The sequence below is a fragment of the Micromys minutus genome (genome assembly GCF_963924665.1).
Source record: "Micromys minutus genome assembly, chromosome: 18".
NCBI classification, from domain to species: domain Eukaryota; kingdom Metazoa; phylum Chordata; class Mammalia; order Rodentia; family Muridae; genus Micromys; species Micromys minutus.
The window spans coordinates 6,213,581-6,241,339 of record NC_137953.1 but is presented as its reverse complement, the minus strand read 5'-3'; positions in this window follow the sequence as shown (position 1 = coordinate 6,241,339).

Here is a 27,759-nt window from a genome sequence, read left to right as displayed (position 1 = left end):
AAGACTTCTTCCTTTATATCTCAGTTTTTATTATGCAAGAAAGAAATTCTGACACTGTTCTCTGGGCAGAACATGGTTTAAATGAGGGCATCTCTGTAGTTTGAGACTGAAGTGTTGTTGTTTTGTTTTGTTTTGTTTTGTTTTTAACTCTGCTCTGCAAGGCTATTTTTACAATAAACATTCCCATGATGGAGCTGAAACACCAATCTTGATCATTTGTGGTAATGTTCTCATAGCACTATCTACTACTACTAGATCACAGACATGAGCCTAAAGTAATCTATGAGCTGATGATGTGGGTTCTAATGTAACAGCAATGGTGGAGAACGTGGATTTAATAGTTGTGACTAATGGGCCTTATCTGACAGTAGTTCTAGAAACTTAATGTAGGGTTGTGTAAGTCCAGGAAGGTTTCTGTATTTTTGGAGAGGATGAGTTGTGTCTATAAGACATTGTCCATTCATTTATGACATCCCTTTTCTCTCTTTTAGCATCTTGATTAACACATAACTTTTGAGCTTTAGTTAGCAAAATAAGAGAGGGACTTTAATACTCTCGTTTTTTTTTTTTTTTTTTTTTTTAATGGTTATGTTGTTTATTTACATTTGAAATGTTTCCCCCTTCCTGGTTTCCCCTCCAAACCTCCCTCATTTCCCTCCCTCCACATGCCTCCATGAGGATGTTCCCCCACTCACACACCTACTCCAGCCCCACCGCCCTATCATTTGCCTACATTTGGGGCATCAAGCCTTCACTGGGTCCAAGACTCCCTCTCCCATTGATGCCAGTCAAGGCCACCCTCTGTTACACACGCAGATGGAGCCATGGGTCCCTCCGTGTGTACTATTTCGTGGTTTATTCCCTGGGAGCTCTAGGGGTCTGGTTAGTGGATATTATTGTTCTTCCTGAGGGGTTGCAAACCCCTCACCTCCTTCAGTTCTTCCCCTAACTCCTTCATTGGGGTTCCCATGCTGAGTTCGATGGTTCACTGCAATCGCCCACATCTGTATCATTAAAGCTCTCACAGAGCCTGTCAGGAGACATCTATATCAGGCTCCTGTCAGCAAGCATTTTTTTTTTTTTTGTTTGTTTGTTTTGTTTTTCTCACTGGCAAATTCTATTCTGCTGCTGAGGCATTCCCTCACTGGTTTGAGAACCTACTTCTTCAATATTCTTTTCCTTTCTTTCATTTTTTTTTACCCTGTCCAGCTCCTATCCCCCCACACACCCATTTTACTCCACAAAGGTGCACTCCCTTCTGATTTCCCTGCCCACCCCATTGCTTTGGCATTCCCCTACACTGGGAAAGCATTCCCTCTCTAGAACAAAAGCCTTGTCTCACATTGATGCCAGACACTGCTATCTTCAGCTACATACGAAACTGGTTGATATACCCAGTGATACTCTGAAAACTGATTTTCTCTTTCCCCAAAATTACCAATTTCAAGTAGCTTCATGATTAGGGATAGGACTCTGTCTGCTTGCTCTTCTCAGTGCTGGGAATTTTCTCTGTTTTAACATATGCAGGTCTATGTATACTGTCATTCTCCATGTATTAATGTGTATCGGTCCTGTTGTATATGGAAGATGCAGAATGCATTGTAATAATGGGTCTGAAGGGAGAGACGAGACCTGTCCTGCAATGATTTGGACATTAGTGACTGATAATTAGATATTAGCCCCAGAAAGCTCTGAATACCCCAGAAACAATTCACAGGCCATATGAAGCTCAAGAATAACAAAGGCCAAAAGTGGAAAGCTTCAGTCCTTCTTAGGAAAAAAATAAGTGTATAGGACCCTCTCAGAGTGTGGTACACCTAGACCTTAAATCATTAATAATCCAGGAGCTAGAAATATAGCCTTGTGGCAATTTTTGGTATTCAAAAATCATTATGTTTAATCTATATACACCAAGAAAACTCTGATTCCATGTTATCTTTTGTTCTACATGTACTTTATGCTTATGGTAACTAGTGGGATTTCAGTGCATGCTATCAAACCTCTAAAAGAATTAAGTACTAAAAAAATATATTCATATAGTGTTATGCCAAAATGCCTTTAAAAATCTGTATATGTATCTCTCTTTCTTAAATAAAGTAGTAAAAGAAGAAAGAGAAAACCCACCAAGACATTAAAATATTAATTTTAATAATGAAAGTCTGAAAGGTATATCTACCAAAATAAAAAGTTAACTATCATTAAATTAAAAACCTCCAAATAGTATACAACATGTCATTTTTAGTACTTTATAAAAATTGGTACTATAAATACAAAGTTGGAACTGTTAATAGTAACAACTTTGTTCATGCATTGAGACTTTACAGTAGTGAACTACAAATGACCAAAGAATGTTGAAGTTTAGTTCTTTAAAAGAAAGAACTAATTTGAATGCTTTTTACCAGGACTCCCAGCACAGACCCGGATATTAGATGGTACCTGCAACATTTTTGGCATTGATTATGTAATCATTTACATGTCATCCATCAGTGCAGTTAGCAATAGATTCCTCTTGATTAACTTCCCCATCATCACTATTAATGAGTTTTGTCATAGCCTGGAGTCTTTCTTCACTCTATTGCTACCCAAATCTCTCGTAGCACACCCGGCAGAAATGTTCAGGAAATGCTCACCAGAGGATAACCTCAGCAGAGGAACATTGTCTTATTCTGGTTTTCAGTCCCCAACCTTGCAAATGAGGTAGCCTCTGCTTGGTCAGTGTTTTAACTCTCGACAAAGCTGGATTGACAAAGAACGGCAACTCTCTGGAGGGAGGACAAAAAAACCCCACATTTTTCTTTGCCCATGCTCAATTGTACCATTTCTGGGTCTCTTAGAAGTGTATATTTCTTTACAATAACATGAATATATCTAAATATTACATTCACATAGTCAAAGCCAAGTAGGTGGTTTATATACTGAATCACACATATGTAAGAATAAAAAGTCATCCATTTCATGAAAAGTAATAGGCATTCGGAAGAACTAAGCAAAAAAAAATGTGACACATGAGAATAAAAGATGAAGTGAAATGACAAATAGGCACTACAAAAAAATAGAAGGGGGCAGATTTATTAATGGTGATATTTTTCCAAGATTGGTGACATCTTTGAAAAAGTAATTCATGAATGTAATAATTGAAAAGAAGTAACAATATAGATGTAACAGTATGCCTTCAGACATAAGAATAAGTTATTGCTTCTTTACCTGTGTATTCATGTGTGGTATGTATACATATGTGTATACTTATTCATGTTGTAGCCCATAGTTGGTAGTTCCATTACAAAGGGAAAGCAAGTCTCATGTTCACAAAGCTAAGTACATTATGTAGTCCATGAATGTCATATACATTTACATAGATATATACTTGTATGTATATACTGATATAGGTGTGTGTGTGTGTGTGTGTTTCTAAATAGCAGTTCCAGAGAAATACTTCAGCATGATCATACAAAATTACCTTTCATTATTGATTATTTACATAAAACTAGTACTTGGGATATAACTTCCTGTTATATTTACATTTAGGTGAACTGCTTCTTCCTACCATTACATGATCATAAAAATCATAAAATGTTGATGAATTATCTGAGACCTTGCCCTGTTGTCATGGCAAAGAAATGAACATAACAGTAAAGTAGGTAGCTAGTTCCTCAGTAGTGTGCTGAGAGTAGGTCATAAGACCTTCCTCTGAGATTCAGGTCATCCCTGTTCCTGACCAGCTTGATGCAGTTCTTGTCTATAGTATAGAATAGATTTAAAATTTGACTCAGTTAGGTTGTTTTTTTTTTTTTTTGGTGTTCCCAATGGGGATCTTGTGCAATTGTGCTTAACCACAATAAACTTGTTGATTCTCAACTGAATATGAGATAACTTCATTAGTATTGGCTCCTTCCATATTTGAATGAAATAGAATTTTTGTTCATAAGTCCTGACACATCTCATGATACAATGTAGTGATTACAGTTAAGAAATTAACTTACCAAAATCTTTGACTAATTCTAGGTTACATCTTGTTTTACAATTACTTTATGCTCATGGTAACTAGTAAAATCTAAATGCACACTATCAAACCTTTAAAAAAAAAACAAGTACTGACAAAAATGTATTCACATACTTCTATGCAAAAATGCTTAAAATCTGTACATTTATCTTTGTTTTATAGAATAAAGTTGTTCAATTAAAAAAAAGAAATTAACTCACTGTTATAGTTCAAATACATTTTTAAATGGAATAATGCAAAATTTTACAGAGGAAAATACAAAACACATTTATGTAATTTATAGAATCTCTAAAGCACTTTTTGTTGTCTATAAGTTATATTTATGTATAGGAAAATGCTAGCAACATGTTTTAAAATTTTGATTTCAAGAAGCTGATGGCTGGTGGGAAGAGGTAAGGTGAGATATTCCCAGTGTAAGTCAGAAGTTGAACCCTGGTTTTATTTATAAAACTCACTCAATTACTTTCTTTGTTTTTTAGGATATTAAAAATTATTAAAGACAGAAGGTAAATTGAAGTAGAGCTGTACTATATTGACTGAAGAATTTGATTATATGCTAACTGAATATTTATGTTAATTACGTTTTTAATTATCAAGATGTTTCAGTTTCTCAGTAGTTTCACTATTTTTATGTCTTCTCTTTATTGGGAATAGATTCTTATCTTAGGCAATATATCCTGAGTAGAGTTTCCTCTCCCTCCTTCTTGCCCCAGGTCCTCCCTGTTTCATTTCTCCTCCCTTCAGATTCACTATCCTTTTGGCTCTCACGAAAGGTAGTATCTATTCCATTTGGAGTAACTAAGGAAGTATTTTATCATTTATATTCTTTGAATACCTTGTATTTAAAATTTTAGATATAAAACACAAGAATATCTGTAAATAGCAATAACTGTGATTCTTACACAGTGTCTAAATTTTTAAAAATTGTATTTATTTGTGTGTGTATGTATATATATTTGAATATTATATATGAAAGCTCAAGACTTTCAAAGATATTTACATAAGTATATATTCCATTATAGTTCTGTACTATAAAATGAGTTTTCTTTTCATTTGAGTTTAATTCTTTATATATTAGTAGTGGAATTTTCTAGCTGCTTTATGATAATGAATAATGAATCACATCTCATCTTTCTGGCATGTTAATCATATGAATAGCAGTATTTCATTTCTATAACTACATCCTTGGTCTTCATGGGCCTTGTGCTGAGTCTTTCTGTGATTTGAAAGTGCTTGTTCTGTGTCCCCTTTTGCTTATGGGATTTCAGTTTTTACTTCACACATCAGTAGACATAGGAAATAATTAGCCTATTTAAGTTGACCACTGAGAAGAGTGGCAACCAGCTGTTGCTAAAGTGGCAACTAGCTGATACTAACTTAGATTTTTTTTTTCCTCTTTCAATATTTTAAGATAAAGGGCCAATCTGATGTATTGTTTGGAAACACTACATATTCATATAGGCACTAAATATAAACAAATATATAAAAGTAGGCAAGAATTTTTTTGTACATGATGTAATTCATGTGATATGGCTTACTAAGGATATTTCATTAACAAACTACTGCATTCTCAAAATAAACTACACTGAATTATGCTGTGAGTATTTTGTTCTTAATATATTTGAACAATTTAAAATAGTTAGTTGCTTATTTATTTATTTTATGTATATATGTGTATAGATGAATATATTTTTTGTGCAATACATGTGTGCAGTACCCAAATGTATCAGAATATTTGTTCAAACTTGGTTTACAGATTGTTGTTGATGGGCGTTGTAGGTACTGTGATTTGAACTCATGTCCTCTGGAAGAGGAAGAAATGCTCATTACCACTGAGTTATTCTACACTGAGATTTTTGAGTATTCAGACTCTACAGTATCTAAAATTGCTTATTAAATTCCTTTGTTTATTAGCATTCTTTTTCATATTACTGTGCTTTTGTGAAACAATTTGAGAGCCTCTTAATACATTCAAAGTCCTGAACACTTAGAATAAAAATGAATTCTCATAAAACCTCATTAAAACCATTTTATGAGATATATCTTTTCTTTTTAGTGCTTGAACAACTCATTCTGCTTCTGAATTATTATCCAACCACTGCTATTATTAGTTAATAAATCATTCTACCTGTTATTCAATATCTTAAAGTTATAAGTTCTTTCATAATGGTTTATTGCATTATGATTTTTGAAACCGATATTTTATGTTATGTTTTTAAATGACTTCTCTGTCAATGTTAAAATAACCTTTATTCACAGGCATCGTTTGAAATTTTGTATTCCTTTCTAGTGATGATCTTGCCTAAGTTTGCCTGTCTTATTGATGATATTTAATAAAATCAAATATTTATGCTAGCAATTTTTTTCAAGAATTGACTAAATCACATGCTAATTAAATTTTATCATGATTAATAATAAATCATTTAGTCTTTCATCTGTCTTATTTTATGTGCTTCTTTACATTATTTTCTTGTTTGAGTTTTAAAAGCCAATTAATTATCAGAATAGCTTTAAAAATCTGAAGTTTAAGTTGATTCTTGCTGACAAATATTGATTTTATTGCAATTGTGCTCTGAAGTTTTGATTAGGGATTTGACCTAGAATAATGTATAAACTTTGAAAGTCTTTATCCGGTTATCATTTATTCAAAAATTCTTCCAATTTCCTAGTCAAATCATTCCCCAGAGTATAACCCATACTCTGAACATTCTGTACATCATAGGCTAGCAAGCAAATAAGCATCTCTAAATTTCCTTCTCTCCCTCTTGACTCTGGATCTTCTGTGAATAGCTACTTAGCTTTTGCCTTGGTTACTTGCACAGAAATGATGACATGTCAACTAAAAATTGTTTTTAAATTTTGAATGGTATATTTCTTGCTCTATTATTTATCCAAAGAATTGCACTAGATATACAAGAAGAATAATTAATTTTATTGGATATTTTATTTACATTTTAAATGTTATCCACTTTTCTGGTCTCCCTTCTGCAAACCCTCCACTCTCATGTCTTTCTTTCTGTCTGGATATTTTTAACATTTGTATGATATATTTTATATCAGCCAATATAAAATCAGAGTGACCAACATCTTGATTAAATGTATTCTTGTGGATTTACAGGAAAGACTATATGGGATATGATATGACTAACCACACAAGTAATAATTTGAGTGAGTATAAATTTATGCCAAAGTCCACAAATATTGCTTCATTTGTTTCTATACTTATGTTTTGACAGGTAAAGCTGAATTAAATGCATAAATACTAAATCTGTATATCATCTGTATTTTATAACTTGACACATAAATTTCTTTAGTTTTATTTTGAAATTTCCAAAAAACACACTTCATCAAGTCAGTGCTCATTTTAGCATCACCTTATATCAGAGATATTTTATTTAATGTAAAATTTAAATTTTTGAGAATTTTCATACATGAGTACCATGTTTATATGATTCCCACCCCTTCTTCTACCCGTCTAATGCCTCCTATTTCTTCAACTTCTCTAAAATTTATAATCCCTTCTTGTCATGCAGTGTGTGTGTGTGTGTGTGTGTGTGTGTGTGTGTGTGTGTGTGTGTGTGTGTCTGTGTCTGTGTCTGTGTTTAGTCCTCTCAACATTATACTGTCTGACTCTTCAAGAGTTTGGCATTTGAAGATAAGAATATTTTTAAATTTTTGTCTATTTTTATTTTATGTGTATGGGGGTACAGAGCTAAACAGAGAATTTTGAATAAAGGAATCCCAAATGGCCAAGAAGCACTTAAAATAATGTTCAACTTCCTTAGTCACTGGGGAAATGCAAATCAAACAGACCTGAGATTTTACTTTACACCAATCAGAATGGCTAAGATCAAAATTTCAAGTGAAAGAACATGCTGTGGAGGATGTGTAGAGAGAGGAACACTCCTCCATTGTTGGTGGCATTGTAAGTTGGTACAAAGACTCTGGAAATCAGTCTGAGAGTTCCATAGAAAATTGGAAATCATTCTACCTAAAGACCCAGCTCTATTTCTCCTAGGCATATACCCAAAAGATGCTCCAAAATATTGCGAGGAAACACTCTCCACTATTGTCATAGAAGCCTTCTTACCAATAACCGGTAACTGGAGGCAACCCAAGTGCCCCTTAACCAAAGAATGGATATAGAAAATGTGGTTCATTTACACAATGGAATATTATCCATGTATTAAAAATGAGGACATCATAACTTTTGCAGGTAAATGGATGGAACAAGAAAATATTATCCAGAGTGACATAATCCAGACCCAAAAGGACACAGTATGTACTTAATGATAAGTGGATATTAGCCCAAAAGTATAAAATACTCATGATACATCCCACAGAACCTATGAAGTTAAATAAGAAGAAAGGCCTAAGTGAGGATGCTTACATCCCACATAGAAGGAGGAACAAAATAATCATAGGAGGAACAGGTAGGGAAGGACCTTGATGGGAGAAGGTAAGAAGGGTTGGGGAGGGGATAAAGAGGTGAGATCAGGTTTGAGGGAGACAGGAGAAAATGGAAGTATGCAGATGCTGGTGGTGGATCAGGGGAACCTCTAGAGAGTCTCTGAAATCTAGGATGGAAGAGGCTCATAGGACTTAGTGTGGGTGACCTTAGCTGACATGCTCAACAGTGGGGAGATAGAACCTGAAAAAAAAATCCACTCCCAGTAGTTAAATAGGGCTCCCATTGGAGGTATGGAAACACCAACTTGCCTTCAAATTTTTTGACCCAAAATTGTTCCTGTCTAAACAAAATTCAGGAACAAAGACAGAGCAGAGGTTAAACAAGTGATAGACCAGTGATGGTCCCAACTTGGGATCAATATCATTGGGAACGCACGAACCCCTGACACTGTTATTGATATTATATTGTTCTTGCAGACAGAACCCTAGCATGGCTGTCCTATGAGAGGGTTTACCAGCAGCCGACTGAGACAAATACAGATACCCACAGCCAAGCATTGGACAGAGGTTGGACACCCCCATGGAAGTATTAGAAACAGGACTGAAGGAACAGAAGGGGATGCTAACCCCACAGGAAGGCCAACAGTGTCAACTAACCTGTACCCCTGGAAGTTTCCAGAGACTATGCCACTAACCAAAGAGTGTACATGGGCTTGTCTGAAGCCCCTAGCACATATGTAGCAGAGGACTGCTTTGTCTGGCCTCAGTGCGAGACAACATGCCTAAACCTGTAGAGATGTGATGCCCCCAGGGAGGAGGCATAATTGGGGAAGTACTCTCAGAAGTGTGTGGAGGGGTGTTAGGAGGAAGAACCTCCTTAGAAAGAAATGGGAGGAGGGCTATATTTGGGATGTACATAAATAAAATAGTTAACAATAAAAATAAATCGTTTAGTTTTATGTGTATGGAGTGTTTGGCTTTATGTATATTTGTACACCATGTGTGTTTCTGACTCACAGATGCCAGAAGAGACCATTTGATTTCCAGAAACAGAAGCTACAGACAGTTGGGTGCCAGCAGGAAGATTCTAGGAATAATGTTGGTACTTTGCAAGAACAGCAAGTGTCTTACCTACAAAGACATCTCTTCAGTCCCTTTGTTGATAATTTTAAAGAAGAAAATTCATGTATATGTTTTCTACATAATTCACTTAGCATAGACTAATCAATAATATTATCCTTACTACAGTCTCTCACACTAATTCTAGAAACATTGTAAAATAGGACATAAATTAAAAATAATAGCTAAAAGATTTTTCAAACATGCATATTTATGGTTTGGTTTATGAATAATTAAAATTATATTATTCTTCATTATATAATCTTAAGTGTGCTGATATTAATAACTTTCTTATTGCTGGATTTGAAAAATTTAGGTAAAATATTGCAATGCACATGTCCTCTTTCACTTCCAGATTGTAGCCTTAGTTTATATTTTCACCTGCCATGACAACTCTCAGTTCCTTAGAGATGAACATTTAAAACTCTGTTGTTATACAAATTGGAAGAGATGACATCTTTCAGAAGTAATTTCATCCTTGATGTTAAACTTGCTTCATCCAATTTACCTATTAATCATTTGTATTTTTTTTTCCTGAGGAATTCTAGGACATACATTTTATGTTTTGAGATATTCACATTTTCAATTTATTAATTGTTTTTACATAGCCAGAATTTTGGAGAATCTCATTTCTTACCTTATTGTTTCCTTGTTTTACTATCTGCTTTATTTTCCATAAGTGCATAAGTTATTCATGTTTGATAACAGTAATAGTATAACACGTGGTATATTTTTATTTTATTTTTTATAGAAATAGCTCACCCAATTGCCTGAAATAGGTCTCTTGCTGAATATTATATTTTTATTTGTGTTGATGTTTTCTGGATTGTTCCTACACTGTTGTCTGCAAGACAGCAACAGTCAAAACCATTTGCACTTTAACAGCATCTGGAATTTCCACAAGTATGGTTCAGACATAAAGCTTTATCTACTCACCCGGAGTCACAAAAGCTGTTATTAGCCCTTACTGAGACCATCGCGTATATGTTAAAGGGTTCTAAACTTAGCACAGCTAATGTAAACCCTATTAAGATCTGACCTGTATACTAACGCTCTTTCTCTTTACCCTCTGTCATCAATGTTTGGTGGATAAGGGCATAATCCTTTTCTATGTTCATAGATGTTGGGGCTGGTGAGATGTCTGTGGTTTGTAAAGCTTTTTGAATCTACAGTCAAAAGGCTGGTTCTCAAACGCTCCTTTCTCTAGCAGACAAAATAACTATTGAAAAGCTCAAGGTCAGAGATGTCTTCCTTTGACTTTCACCCTGTGGTGAGGCAGCTCACTCACTTATAGATGTAGGAGGAACTGAAGCTTAGAACTTAGAAACAGAGGAGAGTAAAATGCTTCAGAAGCATTCAGTTAGTGCCACGAAGTTTACTTTTTTGCACACTGCTGAAGACAAACTGTCATAACACATACAAGGTCAAAATCAAAACACTGACAGTATTTCAGAAATTAACGAATCATTTCCCAGAAAAAAAATTAACTAAAGGATCAAAAACTAAGTAGTCATTGCTACATTTCGAGTTTTTCTGTGAAAAGGAAAAGGTGCAACGTTAAAAGTATTCTCTTGAAATGGTAAAACAACTCTGTTTAGTCATGTTCATAAAACTGTTTTAATAATATTTACATGTAGCTATGTTTTCCTGTCATGCCCCTTGTTTAAACACAGGAGAGTCTTGTTCTTCTAGCTGCTCTGATTTCAGGATACTGTGCTTCATCCTCTGGGTCTCACTTGTCGTGGTAGTAGCCTCAGTGTCCTGACTGCTTCTCGAATTCTAATACAAGTTTGGAGACATTCTGATCAGTTGTTCATTCTGATATTCACCACTATGGTTATGGTAATTGCTTCCTAAGAACCTCCTAATGACAAAGTCTTCTTCTTCCTACTGATACACAGCACACTGGGAGCACATCCCTAAGACTTTCCTGTCCCTATTCTCAGAAACTCATTTTGGTGTCAGTTGTGTGCTAAGTGGGAGCTCAACTTGACCCCAGTATACTACCCCCAAAGTGTACTTACTCTTTACATACTGTGCATGAGCCTACAGCACATAACACTTTCCAATAGCTATAACTTACAGTAAAATAGGCCCTCTTTATAGAGAATACGCATTCAGGCCTGTAGTCCCAGAACTTGGGAGACTAAGGAAGAATAGTCACAGTTGAGATCAGAGCTTGGTCTATAATGTGAAACTTTGACCTAAAAATTACAGCCTAAAACATTTAGATAAAATTTTTTAATATGCCATAAGCACAGCTTATGTATTTAAATCATAATAACTGTAATGATGATGATGATGATGATGAATCATTGATTTTTTTTTGAAAAAAATGAAATTAAATAGAACAGAAAATAGTCTATCAGAAGTCTCCATAGCTAGAATTCTCTCAATTTATTGATTTAAGCAACTAGTCCAAAAGTTAGAACTAAAATTGTGTTCTGGTACAATGAGGAAATCCATACATACCTTAATACATCCAGGAATTTCCAGTTTTTATTTCCAAGGATCTCTGTACTTGTTATATAGATAGACCATTTTTCTGTGTCTGGAGCCCTGAGGGAAGATTACTTTCAAGAGCAGGGTTCACTTAATGCCTACCACCTCCAGATTCTCACTGAGATCAATAACAAATATAATAGCAAGAGAAAAACTACATTTGCAGAGAGATAAGAGAAGAGGACTATTCAAGACCTCCAAACACATCTGCATGTCTCATATTAGTGTAAGCAACAGCAAAATAGTAATGCAAGAATTATTGAATAAAAGTCATCTACTGTTCTATAAGCAGAGACTCAATATTTCCCCATTGCTTCTGGAACATGGCAACATGAGCTGGTTGCCAAGGAGAGAATCTTTTTCAGCACCTGGACTATGATCTTATGAAATAAAGAAAAACTACTGACATGATGTGCTCTATGAACAAACTTCTATCAGTAAAGAAACACTGAAATTTCCTTTTTATTTCTTTTTTTTTCTTCTAAAGACAGGACTTTTATTCATAGTCCTGGTTGTCCTGGAACTTACCCTGTAGACCAGACTGGCTTAGAATTCAGTTATCTGCCTGCCTCTGACTCCAGAGTGCTGGGATTAAATGTGTGCAGCACTAATGTCCAGGTATTTAAGCATCCTAAGTTAAGGGTCAGTTACTACAAGTAACATCTGTGCCAAAAGGGAACTTAGAGGCTTATGAATTCTCTTTATGCTATTTATCAAACATGGTCAACTGTCCAACAAAATCTACACTCACCCTTAAAATACAGGGCTGTTGCTGGCAAGGGCCTGTAAAGCCAAGAACTGTGTTTTCTTCCTTTTTTTATCGTATTCTCTTCAAATGTACTCAGATGGCACATATTTTCCAATGACATCTTATAAAACATGATACATCTCAACAGATAATCACATTTATTTTTCTCTTTTTATTTGTATATGTTACATGTTTAGTTGTTCATGACCAGACATTAACTAAATGTATTTTTGTATAATTAAATCATACACCTTATTTCTAAGACAGGACCTCTCATTGGCCTGGAATTAGCAGAATAGACTTGACATGGCTAGCTAGGGAACTCTAATAATGCATCTGGCTCTACCTCATTAGAGGTGGGAAATTGTTTTAGGTTTCTCTCTATTACTGTGATAAAACAGAGGATAAGAGCAACCTGAGGAGAAAAGGAATCATTTAAATTTATGGACTACAGATCATCTCTGAAAAACCCTACACCGAAACTAAAGGTAGATCTTTAAGTAGAAGCCAAGAGTGTAATACCACCGACTAGTTAGTTGCCTAATTCATATTCACCTAATATTTTTTATACAGCCTAGACCTATGTGCCTAAGGATTGTTCCTCCCACAGTGGGATGGGTTCTTGTATAACAGAGTAATCAGCAAGATGGATAACAGACATGCCCAGATGCCAAAATGATGTAGACAATTCCTCTACCTATGTATGTCTAAGTTTGTGCAAGTAGCTAAACAAAATAACCATCAAATATTATAAATATGCATCACTGCCCCCAGTTTTTTATGCTGATTTAAGCGAGGCCTTTCTGATTGTACAAAAAACCCTCTTCAGATGGATTCACCTCCTCAGCCTTCCATTCATCTTAACCAAAATAGTATATGTGATTGACAAACAAAATTTGTATATATGTGTTATACTTATTATGAAACACGTTTATAAAATAAAATAATTAGTCTAATTAAATGTGTGCTGCTTCACATACCTTTTAAGTAATAGAATCTATTTTCTTAACTGTCAACATTCCAGTATTCATAACATATTTCACTAACTTATTACTCCTGACTAATTGAAATATCATGTCATTTGATAAATACTGCCTCATATTGTCCCTATCAAACCCACTGGGAACCACAAGTCTACCCAAGTCTACCCATAGTATTTCCTCTCTCCCTTCCTCTCCCTCTCCTGTCCCTCACCCCCCCTCCATCTCTCTCTCTCTCTCTCTCTCTCTCTCTCTTTATATATATATATATATATACACACATATATACATACATATCCCAAGCTTTAATATTCAATTTACAGACACTTAAGTAGACCCATATTTTGTTCGTTATGATCAGTGCTACAGCAGATATAGAGATATACATATTACTTTGGACACTGATTTTATTTCTTGTAGATAGTCATACTATTGCTGAGTCACATTTTAAATACATTTTCAGTTTTATTAGGAATTGCCAGATTGAGGGCTGGAGAGATGGCTCAGTGCTTAAGAGCACCAACTGTTCTTTCAGAGGTCCTGAGTTCAAATCCCAGCAACCCCATGGTAGCTTATAACTATCTGTAATGGGATCTGGTGCCCTCTTCTGGTGTGTTTGAGGACAGCTACAATGTACTTATATATACTAAATAAATAAATCTTTTTAAAAAAGGAATTGCCAGATTATTTCCTACAAATAATAAAAAATTGCATTTTCTTCCCATTCTCTTCAACATCACCTTTTCTTTCTTTTTCTTTGTGTGTGTGTTTTAATAACAAACAAACAATCATAGAACAGGTATTAAATAATATTTCATTAAGGTTTTATCTACATATCCATGATTTAGAGTTAAGTATTTTTCCTACATTGACATTTTCAGTTAAATTCTGAAAATAGCTTCTCATATGATTTGGCCCAATTCAGATCAGAATGTTTCCTTCCTCAGCTCTCCACTGCAAAGTGTCAGCATTCCAAACTCACACTGACAAATCCAGCTCTTTATCATTGGGCTACCTCTTCAATCCATACTGGCGTATTTTGGGAGTGTGTATATTTAACAATCCATTTTCTGTTCAGCAAGTTCCCAGGAAAACATATGCATTCCATTCCCATTCTTTCCACCATGAAGATTCTGTTCATCATCAATACTGTGTCTACTATAAAGACAATGTTAAACTGAGGATGCATCTTGTCTTCTGTACAGATAGTGTTAAGTGTGCATTATATGTCTTGTTTCTTCTGGTTCCTTTTCTTTAATTAGACAGTAGCATGACTGAACTAAATTCTGGTCACAAGACCACCAAGATGCAAGTACTCAATTGCTAACCTTTTCTTTAAAAAAAAAAAAAAAACGACTTTATTTTACAAAGCAAAGATAAATGTACAGATTTTAAACATTTTTTGCTTAAAATTATACATTTTTGTCAGTACTGTTTTTTCACATATTAAAATAATTTTTACAATAATTTTTACATAAAACTATGTGAATATATTTCTTAGTCAGTACTTGATTTTTTTTCAAGAGCTTGATAGTATGCATTGAAAACCTAATAGTAACCTTTTCTTTATCACACATGGTAGGCAGGTCCCCATTCTACTGGCTTGGATCTATATGCTCTGCTCGCAGTTGCTGTTTATAACTGCTTATTCCTGCATTTACTATGTCCCAGCCTCTGTGAATTTCTCTGTAGCATCTCTCTGACTTATTCTTGGCTGAATGATTTTGAAAAAAAAAAAAAATCAGAGGCTTTTTGAGCTCAGGTTTTCTCATCTGTAAAATGAGAGTTATAATAAAGCATGTTTAACAGTTCCATTATCAGTCATGTAAGATAATTCTTGGCCAAGTACTAAACAAATGTTAGGTATTTTTAGCCTGTCAGACAATCATAGCACATCCTGCTTTGCTACCATATACAACAGTGGAACTATTGTCAATAAACTACCTACAGGAATGCAACACAGCTCAGGAGATTCATTTGAATGGTTTTCAAATTATAAAACACTGAATTTTCAAAAGGAAGTAAACAAAAATACCAAATCACACACAGCCTTGCTAGAATTTAGACACATATGTGGATCAAAGGAAAATAAGTAGCTTTATTTCTGTATCTCTAGTTGTATTACCCTAGGTCCTCACTTCTAATTATTGCAAATATCAAATATTATCGTTCTGTGGGCACAGCTGCTGAATTTTGAAATATAATAGAAATTAGAATCTTTTAAATGCTACCCTTCAGTATAAGCTTGTATATATCATTGATCTAGTGTGTTGAAGGGATGGTACGTGATAGGTCCCAAAATCATGAACACAAAGCAGGACCTGGAAGGTACCACCAGGGAGATGCTGCTAAAATCAGTCTAGAAAAAAAATCATCTGCTTTTTATTCTGTACTGTTCTTCGCAATGCTGCCCTTGCCTCCTGTGTGTCTAGCCAGAGGAAATGCCAGGAAACAATGGATCCTGGCACTTAATCCACGCAATTTATTTGGAGAACAGATGAAGAGAGCAAGGGTTATATTCACCGTGGTAGAGGGTTAGACTATGTCCAGTGACAACCTACAGAAGACAACTGGGATCAAGTTATATCAAAAAGAGAAAATTAATAGGTTGCTTACCCATTACTTGTATGTGAAACTTTCAATCCTTTAGCAGAAACTGTTACAGTCCATGTGCATTTGTTTCCGTGGCTTTGCAATCTGTTTTTACCCCTTCTGTCTTTGAAAGCTTCCTTCAACATTCCTTGAAGGTGAGTACCAATTTGTTTCCATGCCTGAGGGAAATGAGATGTGGAAACAGAGCTATTAAAATATTAAAACACCATTATAATGTGCCTATCTGAGTGATGAAACAATTGAGAAGTAAGGTTAAAAGCAGTTGGGTGCGTTTTATATATATATATATATATATATATATATATATATATTAAAATGCTCAACCTTGTACCCTTTGTCTACATGATGATGCACACAGATTCTTTTTAAAATGTATTCATTTATACTTTCCCTTTATTAATGTGATCAATAGTTGTAGGCTGAACTTTTCAATAGTTATGAACTCTTTTGATTTGTTCCATATTACTCTAAACAGAGAAGAAACTCCAGGTAGTAAAAGCGATGACATTGGCTCCACAGATTATTTTTATTTTTATTGTTTAAAGAAAAAAAATATGCATACTCTGATTTTCCAAGATTAGGTTCTCTTGTTTTGCTAAGTGGCAACAATTCACCTTTGAGTTTCTGCAGGAAAATAGAGTTTAAATGTCTAGTTAGGGAGAGTTGAGGGATTGGAGAGAGGGCAGATTAGTTAAGAGCACTGGCTGCTCTCCCAGAGGACTGAGCATCCACATGGCAGCTCACAGCTCTGTTTCCAGGGACCCATCTTCTGTCTTCCACAAGGCACTGCATTCATGTGCTACACAGACACATGCAAAGTCCACATACTCATAAAGCAAAAGAAAAATTCAAGTGGGGCTAAAACCAAGGTGAAAAGATGCTTTAATCCTCTTCAACAAGCCTCTGTATTGAGAAAATAGAGGATTCTGAACTGATTGTGTTTTTCAGAAAGGCCTTAAGTTGCCAAGATGATGTCAATAGGAAAAGGACAAAGATACTCTCCAGTTCCATGATTGTCACTTTTTGATCATTGGCTGAAATAGCTCATATGACATTTGCAGTGTGAAATATCCTTCTCAGTGGGTACAGAAAACCAGGTGGCCACATGACTAGACCTGTACCACATAGGGTGCAATTACTGCAAAAAAAAATATGTTGACAACATAATTCCCAATATAAGGAGAGTCAGTCACAAGTTCTGGGAGCAATGGTTACATTCAGGCATAGATATAAATGTTCCAAAATGGGTCTTTCTTTTGTGAAGGCAGGGCAGAAAGACACCATCCATGATCTACAATGTGGGACATACTAACCTTTGAATGTTGGGAAATCAATTTTGTCTCCAGCTATAAAGCTTTAGTAAATAAGATGCTTAACTGAAGAACACAGTATTATAAAGGCAAAGAGTAAGAAGCAGAGAGGACTCTGGCATAAGTGTACTGAATACATGGATGTTTCTCTTCATTTCTTACAGGCATTACTGCTATATTTCTTGTATCAAATAATCAAAATTAACCTGAATAAATTATTACCAATACACAAGTTTTCACATCTAAACTTAACCTTGGTGACTAACAAAGAAATACATTTTAACTTCATAGGACACCAGGATCCAATACGTTTTACAGGTCACTCTGAGTGCTGCAGTGTCGTGGAGGAATAGAAACTAAATGAGATATAAAGAGCAAACATGAACGTACTAAAGAAGACACCAGAAAAAGATGGGAAGGCCTTAGTCTATTAAAGCCACATTAGACCTGGGGAGCATGCTCAGCAATGCATAGTCCTATAGAAACTTCTACAGGTAGAGACTGTGTAAACCATTCACAAAATGTTGCCTTGGACCCTTTCAAGTTTCCACACGCCTTTTCCCACATAAATGATTTTCCTTCCTGTACCTAGCCAGTTTTTTTTTTTTGTTGTTGTTGTTTTTTGGTTTTTTTTTTTTTTTTTTTTTTTTTTTTTGTAAAATTCATTGTATTCATTGTATACCGAGAAGAAAGGTGGAAGGTCCTGCTCCTGCCCTCCAGACTCCGACTTTTCCAGTCGTGCCTCAACCTCTTCCCCTCTGCTGCTTCACATTTCTGTACTATGTAGATAACAAGCATCCTAAGCAGGCTGATCGACATTCCTCACCCAGACATAATGCCTTTAAAGTGACTTTGGTTAATTTGTTTGGCAAATTATTGCAAGATGCTCCTCTATGGTAATTTATCACATCTCACCCTGTTCTAAGAACATTTTTATAATCCACCGGTCTATAGGTGCTTCTCTTAACATAAAGTAAGACTCCGTGTCTAAGAGCACTTGCTGCTGTTGCAATGGACCCCAGTTCAGACTCCAGCATCTACCTAGTAGTGCAGAACAGTCAGTAATGCTAGTCACAGGGGATGAAACACGTGTTTCTGGCTCCCATGAGCACCACACATGGACATGGTGTGTTTATACACATGCATTCATAAAATAAAATAACATAAAATAAAAATAAATAGATATTTTTAAAATATGATTTGCTTTAAGATGATGCACACTTATCTATATGCATGCACTGGTTTATCTAAGACTTGTCATCCTTACATCATCATGAACCATGGTACCCTATTTTTTTTTCAGACAAGACATTTATGTAGATGCAGTTGACAATGAGCTACTTATCCTCTTGGCTTCAACTCCCTGTGCTGCAATTGCAGGTTTGTGCCACCAAACTTGGCTAAGGTATCTAGGTGCTTTGCTTCTGGACATTTTGTCAGTCGGTATTTTCTCACAGTGCGAACCTCTTCCTGAAAACAGTATTTTCAGCATCTATTAAGCAGGTCATCCTGTGTGCTCAGCACGGTTGGTTTGGCGGTTGCCTCGGTTCTATGCATGGCCATTTCTTCCTGAGGTCATGTATCTCTACTCTGCAATTTAGATTTGGAAGGACCTTTGCCTAATATATAATTTTCTTTCTAATTAGGATGAGTTGTTTTCCAATTTTGCATTTACAAAGAGAACAAAATAGTCTGACTCGAGGCCAAGATCCAATATGCACTTCTAGACCGGATCATAGCAATTACAAGCCTTTGTCTGGCAGACCTCCCTTTCCCACTGCAAGCTTAGGGCATAGACTAGGGCCTAGACTACAGACAGTGATATGATCTAGGAAGAGCTGAAAACAAGGCCTAGAAATCTCATGATTTGTTTTGCCCATAGACTAAGCTGTCGTATTAACCTAGGTACACCCTCCCAGACTGTCTTATCATGTGCCTTGATTTCCTCCCCTCTAATTCTGTCCATATCAGGTTTTGTCCCTCTCTTATTTCAGATCTCTACCTCAGCATCCTAGGGTCATAAGAAGGAACAGGTCTTTTATTTACTTTTCCTGGTAATTCAAACAATGACCACTTGAAAAAAATTCAAGCCCATCAACATGGGAAGAAAAGTACAAAACATATGTCAGAAGGCAGAAAATTGTCTACTTTAGAAACAAAAGAATTCTGTGTCTCTCATTATGTCTAAATACCATATGCAAATAAATACTGAAGATGAACATATATTTGCTACAATCAAAGCCCAGGAAAGCCTCAGCTTTTTAAATTTCTTAGGAATATGACTTTGCCCTGGGGAAGACAAGATTTCTAGGGAGAGCACAAGTAAATTCCTGGTTTTTCCTCCTTACACTTTGTTGCCTCTTCTAGTTGGGAATAGTTGCCAAGGAACTTCATCTTTCCCAGGAAACAAAGATGCCCAATTTCCCTGAAGTTAATTGGGAAAGCCTGATCCTATGGGAAGCGGTGTGCAGATATCAGAAACATAGCTGCCTCCTGGACTACACATTTTAAAGTGGTCAATTCTTCACCTGCTGGGAAAGAAAACTGTCAAGAATATGTAAGTTCTTGAAGGAAGAAAAAAAATATGTTTCCCCATTTTACATAGAATATACTCATGACCAAACCAAACCAAAGAGGCTGAGGCAACAGCTTAGTCAGCAAGATACCCACACTTGAAATCCCAGTGCTGAGGAGCCAGAGACAAATCCCTGCACTCTCTGATGAGGTCATCTAGGCTAATTGTTGAGTTCCGGGTCAATTAGAGATCTCTCTCAGAAAATATGGAGCCATCTAAGACATGGCCACCATGCTTAATCTCCATTTTCACATGCACACACACACACACACACACACACACACACACACACACGTGCCTGTGCACACACATACAGGGGCATCTGCAAAAGCAAAAAAAAAAAAAAAAAGAAAAAAAAGAAAAGAAAAGAAAAAGAAAGAAAAAAGAAATCAGGGCATGCAGTGTTTGAAAGACAGTGAAACGAAATAGAAATGAGATGCATTAGTCATGAGTAGGCTTGTTTACTTGTTCTCTGGTCTAACAAATGCTCTTCTGTGCATCGCATCCTTATGCTTGTTCTTCCATTTTGGAGATTTATATTTGATGAAGTCCCAGAAAAAAATGACACGGAAAATGAGTTTTATAACTATTGCCGAGGAGAGATCACTAGAGCTATATAAATTAAGTCCTTTCTCTGTACTTCATTAATTAATTAAGTGTGTTTCTTTGCTTGTCAAGGATGGGTAGAGCATGCCTTATTTAAGCATGAGCTAGACAATTCAGGTTCTGTGCTGGCCTGATTAATTGATCTATTCATCATTTAACTGTTGAGAGCAGGACTAGCTTTACATTTAGCTGCTAGGTCGCATACAGCAGTGGGAGACAAGAGCAAAGCAAAGGACCTCTTCTAGCAACCTGAAAGTTGGGCCAGTGACAGAAAACCAGACATCTGAGAAAGTAGCCAGGAAATAATAAATAAAGGCCACTGTGCTTTGATGGTTCTGAGTAGGTGTAGCCCACTCTGTGTTAAATGGAAAAATAATAATAATGATAATAATAATAATAATAATAATAATGATAATAAACAATAACACACTATGATTTTATATTACATTAATTGTATCATAATTTACCATCATTATTTAAAGATTTGTTGTTATTTAAGTATGTGCATATGTTCATTTACATTATGCTAGGCATTAGGCTGGAAAGACTGCACAGCAGTTAAAATGCTTGCTGCTCTTCCAGAGACCCTGAGATTGACATCTTTCACCCATGTTGGAGGCTCACAAGAGCCTGTAACTCTAGATTCAGGGGATCTAGCACCCTTCTCTGTACACACAAAAAACATGTACAAAGGTGTATACACATACATAGCCTATAACTCTAGATTCAAGGGATCCAACACCCCTCTCTCTACACACACACACACACACACACAAAACATATACAGCTATATATACATACATATATGATTAAAAATAGGTAAATAAATATGGTTATTATAACCTGGAAAAAATCATCTTATACCACGGCATACATTTCATTAGCTTAACATATGATGTCATTACATTGGTTTCTTGTAAACAAACAAAAAATTCATTATTTGCTGTGAAAAGTAACAAACTACAGCCAAGTAACTACACCCAGAATTTTAAATATAGTCTTCATAAATGTTTTTTTTGGCTATTTATATTTAGCCAGAAGCTATTTCTAAGACGCATTAACTCCAATAATGAATAGTAAATGTTAAGTCCAAGATACATTGTTAAACAGGAGTGACACTGTGGCTAAATTTTATCACTCAGAAAACTAAAACCAGAAATAAACATCTCCACAAATGCTGAGGGCATCAGAGGTTCTAAAATGCCTCAAGAACGGTTCTTAAGAAAATGTGTAAGGGCAGCACACCTTATTGCACTCTTTCACAGTGAAGCAGAGACCTGTGCTGGCCGATTTTCTGTCATCAGAGAGGGGGGGGCACTAATTAGGTGGAGACTTCAGTCCTTCCTAGAAAAACAAAAACAGTGTGTAGCACCCTCTCAGAGTGGGGCACACCTAGACCTTAAATCGTTAATAACTCAAGAGCTAAGAAGATAGCCTTGGCATTTAAAAATAATTATGTTTAATCTATACACACCAAGAAATCTTTGACAATTTCCATGTTACGTTTTGTTTTACATGTACTTCATGCTCATGGTAACTAGTAAGATTTCAATGGATACTATCAAACCTTTAAAAAAATCAAGTACTGACAAAAATATATTCCTACAGTTTAATGCCAAAATTAATGCTTTAAAAAAAAACTGTACATGTATCTCTGTTTTTACAAATGAAGTTGTAAGTGAAAGAAAGGAAGAAAATGTCTCCATAAGATCTCCACATTAAACCAAGTACACTGAAAATTATTAGAAGACAAAGTAAGGAAAACCTTAGAACACACAGGCACAGGAGAAAATTTCCTGAACAGAACACCAATGGCTCATGCTCTAAGGTCAAATATTGACAAATGGGACTTAATGAGATTGCAAAGTTTCTGTAAGGCTAAGGACACTTTCAAGAAAACAAAACGGAAGCCAACAGATTGTGAAAAGATCTTTACCAACCCCACATCTGATAGAGGCCTAATATCCAAGGTATACAAAGAACTCAAGAAGTTAGACACCAGAGAATAAACAACCCTATTAAAAATGGAATACAGAGCTAAACAAAAAGTTCTCAATTGAGGAATATTGAATGGCTGAGAAACATCTAAGGACCTGCTCGACATCATTAGCCATCAAGGAAATGCAAATCAAAAAACCCTGAGATTCCACCTCACACCAGTCAGATTGGCCAAGATTCAAAACTCAGATGACAGCAGATGCTGGCTAGGTTGCAGAGAAAGACCATCACTTTTCCATTCTTGGTGGGGTTGTAAACTGGTACAACCACTCTGGAAATGTCTGGCAATTCCTCAGAAAATTGGACATAGTACTACCTGAAGAACCAGTTATTCCACTTCTGGGTGTATACCCCAGAGAAGTTCCAACATACAATAAAGACACATGCACCAAAATGTTTTATTTTGTTTTGTTTTTATTTTATTTTATTTATTTTTTAAACTTTATTTTAAAAATCAAAGATAAAAAAATTTTAAACATTTTTGCATAAATGTATACAAATACAATTGTGTCAGTGCTTGGCTTTTTTTGTTTTTTCTTTTTTTTAAAGGTTTGATACTCTGCATTAAGGTATTACTATGTACAATGAGCAAAAAGTACATGTAAAACAGGGTGTAACCCGGAATAGTCAACATTTTCTTGGTGTGTAAGGATTTAGCATGACGTTTTTCTTTTTTTGTTTGTTTGTTTTCTTTTCTTTCTTTTCTTTTTTTCTTGAACTTCACACAGGCTGTGAGTTGTTACTGGGACAGTCCGAGCCTTTGGGGTTAGCATCCCACTATCAGTGACTGCATATTATGTCTGTTCTTTTGTGACTGGGTTATCACACTCAGGTTGATATTCTCTAGATGCAGCCATTTTCTTAAGAATTTGGTTAAGTCATTGTTTCTGATGGCTGAGTAGTATTCCATTGTGTAAATGTACCACAATTTTTGTATCCATTCATCTACTGAAGGACATCTTGGTTCATTCCAGATTCAGGCTACTATAAATAGAGCTGCTATGAACATTGTGGTGTGTGTATCTTTTTGTATATTGGAGTGTCTCTGGGGTATATGCCCAGAAATGAAATAGCTGGATCTTCAGGTAGTACTATGTCCAATTTTCTGAGGAATCATCAGACTGATTTCCAGAGTGGTTGTATCAGTTTACAACCCCACCAACAGTGGAGCAGTGTTCCTCTTTCTCCACAACCTCTCCAGCATCTGCTGTCATCTGAGTTTTGGAACTTGGCCAATCTGACTTGTGTGAGGTGGAATCTCAAGACTGTTTTGACTTGCATTTCCCTGATGGATAAGGATGTCAAACACTTCCTTAGATGTTTCTCATCCATTCCATATTCCTCAATTGAGAACGTTTTGTTTAGATCTGTATTCCATTTTTAATAGGGTTGTTTGATTTTCTGGTGCCTAGCTTTTTGAGTTCTTTGTATACTTGGATATTAGGCCTCTATCAGATGTGGAGTTGGTAAAAGTCTTTTCCCATTCTGTTGGCTGTCATTTTGTTTTCTTGATAATGTCCTTAGCCTTACAGAAAATTTCCAATCTCATTAAGTCCCATTTGTTAATCTTTGACCTTAGAGCTGGAGACATTGGTGTTTTGTTCAGAAAAATTTCTCCTGTGCCTATGTGTTCTAAGATTTTCCCTACTTTCTCATCTAATAGTTTCAGTGTATCTGGTTTAATGTAGAGATCTTTGATCCACTTACACTTGAGCTTTGTACAAGGAGATAAGAAAGGGTCTATTTTCATTCTTTTGCATGCTGAGTGCCAGTTGGACCAGCACCATTTGTTGAATAGGCTGTCCTTTTTCCATTGAATGTTTATGGCACCTTTGTCAAAAATCAGGTGACCATATACATGAGGGCTCATTTCTGGATCTTCTATTCTATTCCATTGATCCACGTGCCTATTTCTGTAGCAGTACCATGCAATTTTCAGCAAAATTGCCTTGTGATATAGCTTGAGGTTAGCGAAAGTGATTCCCGCAGATGTTTTCTTGTTGATGAGAATGGATTTCTCTATTCTAGGTCTTTTGTTATTCCAGATGAAATTGCTCATTGATCTTTCCAACTCAATGAAGAACTGGGTTGGAATTTTGATAAGGATTGCATTGAATCTGTAGATTGCTTTTGGTAGGCTGGCCATTTTTAAAATGTTGATCCTTTCAATCCATGAGCATGGGAGATCTTTCCATTTTCTGAGATCTTTATCGATTTCCTTCTTTAGAGGTTTGAAATTTTTGTAATACAGGTCCTTCACTTGCTTACTTAGAGTCACATCAAGGTATTTCATAGTTTTTGTGAATATTGTGAAGGGTATCTTTCCCCTAATTTCTTTCTCCACATGTTTGTCCTTTGAATACATGAAGACTACTGATTTATTTGATTTAATTTTGTATCCAACCACTTTGCTGAACTTGTTTATCAGCTGTAGGAGTTCTCTGGTGGAATTTGTGGGGTCACTTAAGTACACTATCATGTCATCTGCAAAGAGTAATGTTTTTACTTCTTCCTTTCTGATTTGTATCCCTTTGATTTCCTTTTGCTGTCTAATTGCTCCAGCCAGGACTTCCAGTACTATGTTGAATCGGTAGGGGGAGAGTGGGCAATCTTTTTGAGACCCTGATTTTAGTGGGATTGCATCAAGTTTCCCACCCTTAAGTTTGATGTTGGCTGTTGGTTTGCTGTATATTGCTTTTATTATGTTTAAGTATAGACCTTGGATTCCTGTTCTTTCAAAAAAATTAACATGAAGTGGTGTTGTATTTTGCAAATGCTTTCTCAGCATCTAGTGAGATGACCATGTGATCTTGTTCTTTGAGTTTGTTTATATGGTGGATTACATTGATGGACTTTCTTATATTAAACCATCCCTGAATCCCAGGGATGAAACCTACTTGGTCATGGTGAATGATCGTTTTGATGTGTTCCTGGATACGGTTTCCGAGGATTTTGTTGAGTATTTTTGCATCAATATTCATAAGTGAGATTAGTCTGGAGTTCTCTTTCCTTGTAGGGACTTTGTGTCGTTTAGGAACAAGGGTTATTTCTTTAGGTGTTTTGGAATTATTTAGATGGTTTACCTAGTCGTGGTTTAACTTTAGTACCTTGTATCTGTCTAGGAATTTGTCCATTTCCTCCAGATTTTCCAACTTTGTGTAGTATAGACTTTTGTAGTAGGATCTGATGATTTCTTGAATTTCCTCAGTTTCAGTTGTTATGTCTCCACTTTCCTTTCTGATTTGGTTAATTTGTATACTCTCTCTTTGTCCTCTAGTTAGTCTGGCTAGGTGTTTATCAATCTTGTTGATTTTCTCAAAGAGCCAGCTCTTGGTTTTGTTGATTCTTTCCATGGTTCTTTTTGTTTCTATTTGGACTATATCTGCCCTAATTTTGATTATTTCTTGCCATCTATTCTTATTGGGTGTATCTGCTTCCTTTTGTTCTAGAACTTTTAGCTGTGCTGTCAAGTTGCTGATGTATGCTCTCTCCAGTTTCTTTTTGGAAGTGCTCAGGGCTATGAGTTTTCCTCTCAGTACTGGATTCATTGCATCCCATAGGTTTGGGTATGTTGTTTTTTCATTTTCATTGAATTCTAAAATATTCTTAATTTATTTCTTTATTTCTTCTTTGACCCTGCTATTGTTTAACTGAGCATTGTTTAGTTTACATGTGTATGTGGGCTTTTTCTTGTCTTTGTTGTTGTTAAAGACCAGCCATAGACCATGGTGATCTGAGAGAATGCATTTGAGTATTTCAATCTTCTTATATCGATTGAGGCTCGTTCTGTGTCCAATTATGAGGTCAATTTTCGAGAAATAGCCATGGGATACTGAGAAGAAGGTATATTCTTTTACCTTAGGGTGATATGTTCTGTAGATATCTATTAATTCCAGTTGGTTCATAGTCGCTGCTAGTTTTACAGCGTCCTTGTTCAGTTTCTGTTTCCATGACCTGTCCATTGGAGAGAGTAGGGTATTAAAGTCTCCCACTATTATTGTGTGGGGTGAAATGTATTTTTTGAGCTTTAGTTGGGTTTCTTTTATGAATGTGGGTGCTTTTGTATTTGGAGTATATATGTTAAGAATTAAGCGTTCCTCCTGAGAGATTTCCCAGGTAATGAGTAAAAAGTGTACTTCCTTATCTTTTTTGATAACTTTTGGTTGGAAATTTACTTTATTCAATATTAGAATATCCACTCCAGCTAGCTTCTTGGGGCTGTTTGCTTGGAAGTTTTTGCCCACCCTTTTAGTCTGAGATAGTGTCTGTCTTTGTCTCTAGGATGAGTTTCCTGTTTGCAGCAAGATGCCTAATTTTGTTTATGTATCCATTCTGATAGCCTATGTCTCTTTATTGGGGAGCTGAGTCTATTTATGTTAATAGATGTCAAGGAATAGTGGTTTCTGTTTCCTGCTATTTTTGCTTTTGTACGTTAAGCTGTGTCTGTGTCTCTTTCTTCTTTTGGTTTTCGGGTTTTCATGCTTAGGATTTTTCTTGTTTTTACTAAGATGTAGTTCCCCTCATTGTATTGGGTTTTCCACCTATAATTTGTTGTAGTGCTGGGTTTGTGGTCAGATATTGTGTAAATTCAGATCTGTCTAAAAATATCTTCATCTCTCCATCTATGGTGATTGATAGTTTTGCTGGGTATAGCAGCTTGGGCTGGCACTTGTGCTCTCTTAGGGTCTGCATGATGTCTGTCCAGGCTCTTCTAGCTTTCATAGTCTCTGTTGAGAAATCTGGTGTGATTCTGATTGGTCTGCCTTTATATGTTACCTGACCTTTTTCCCTTACTGCTTTTAGTATTCTTTCTTTGCTTTGGGCACTTGGTGTTTTGACTATTATGAGTCAGGAGGAATTTCTTTTCTGGTCCAACCTATTTGGAGTTCTGAAGGCTT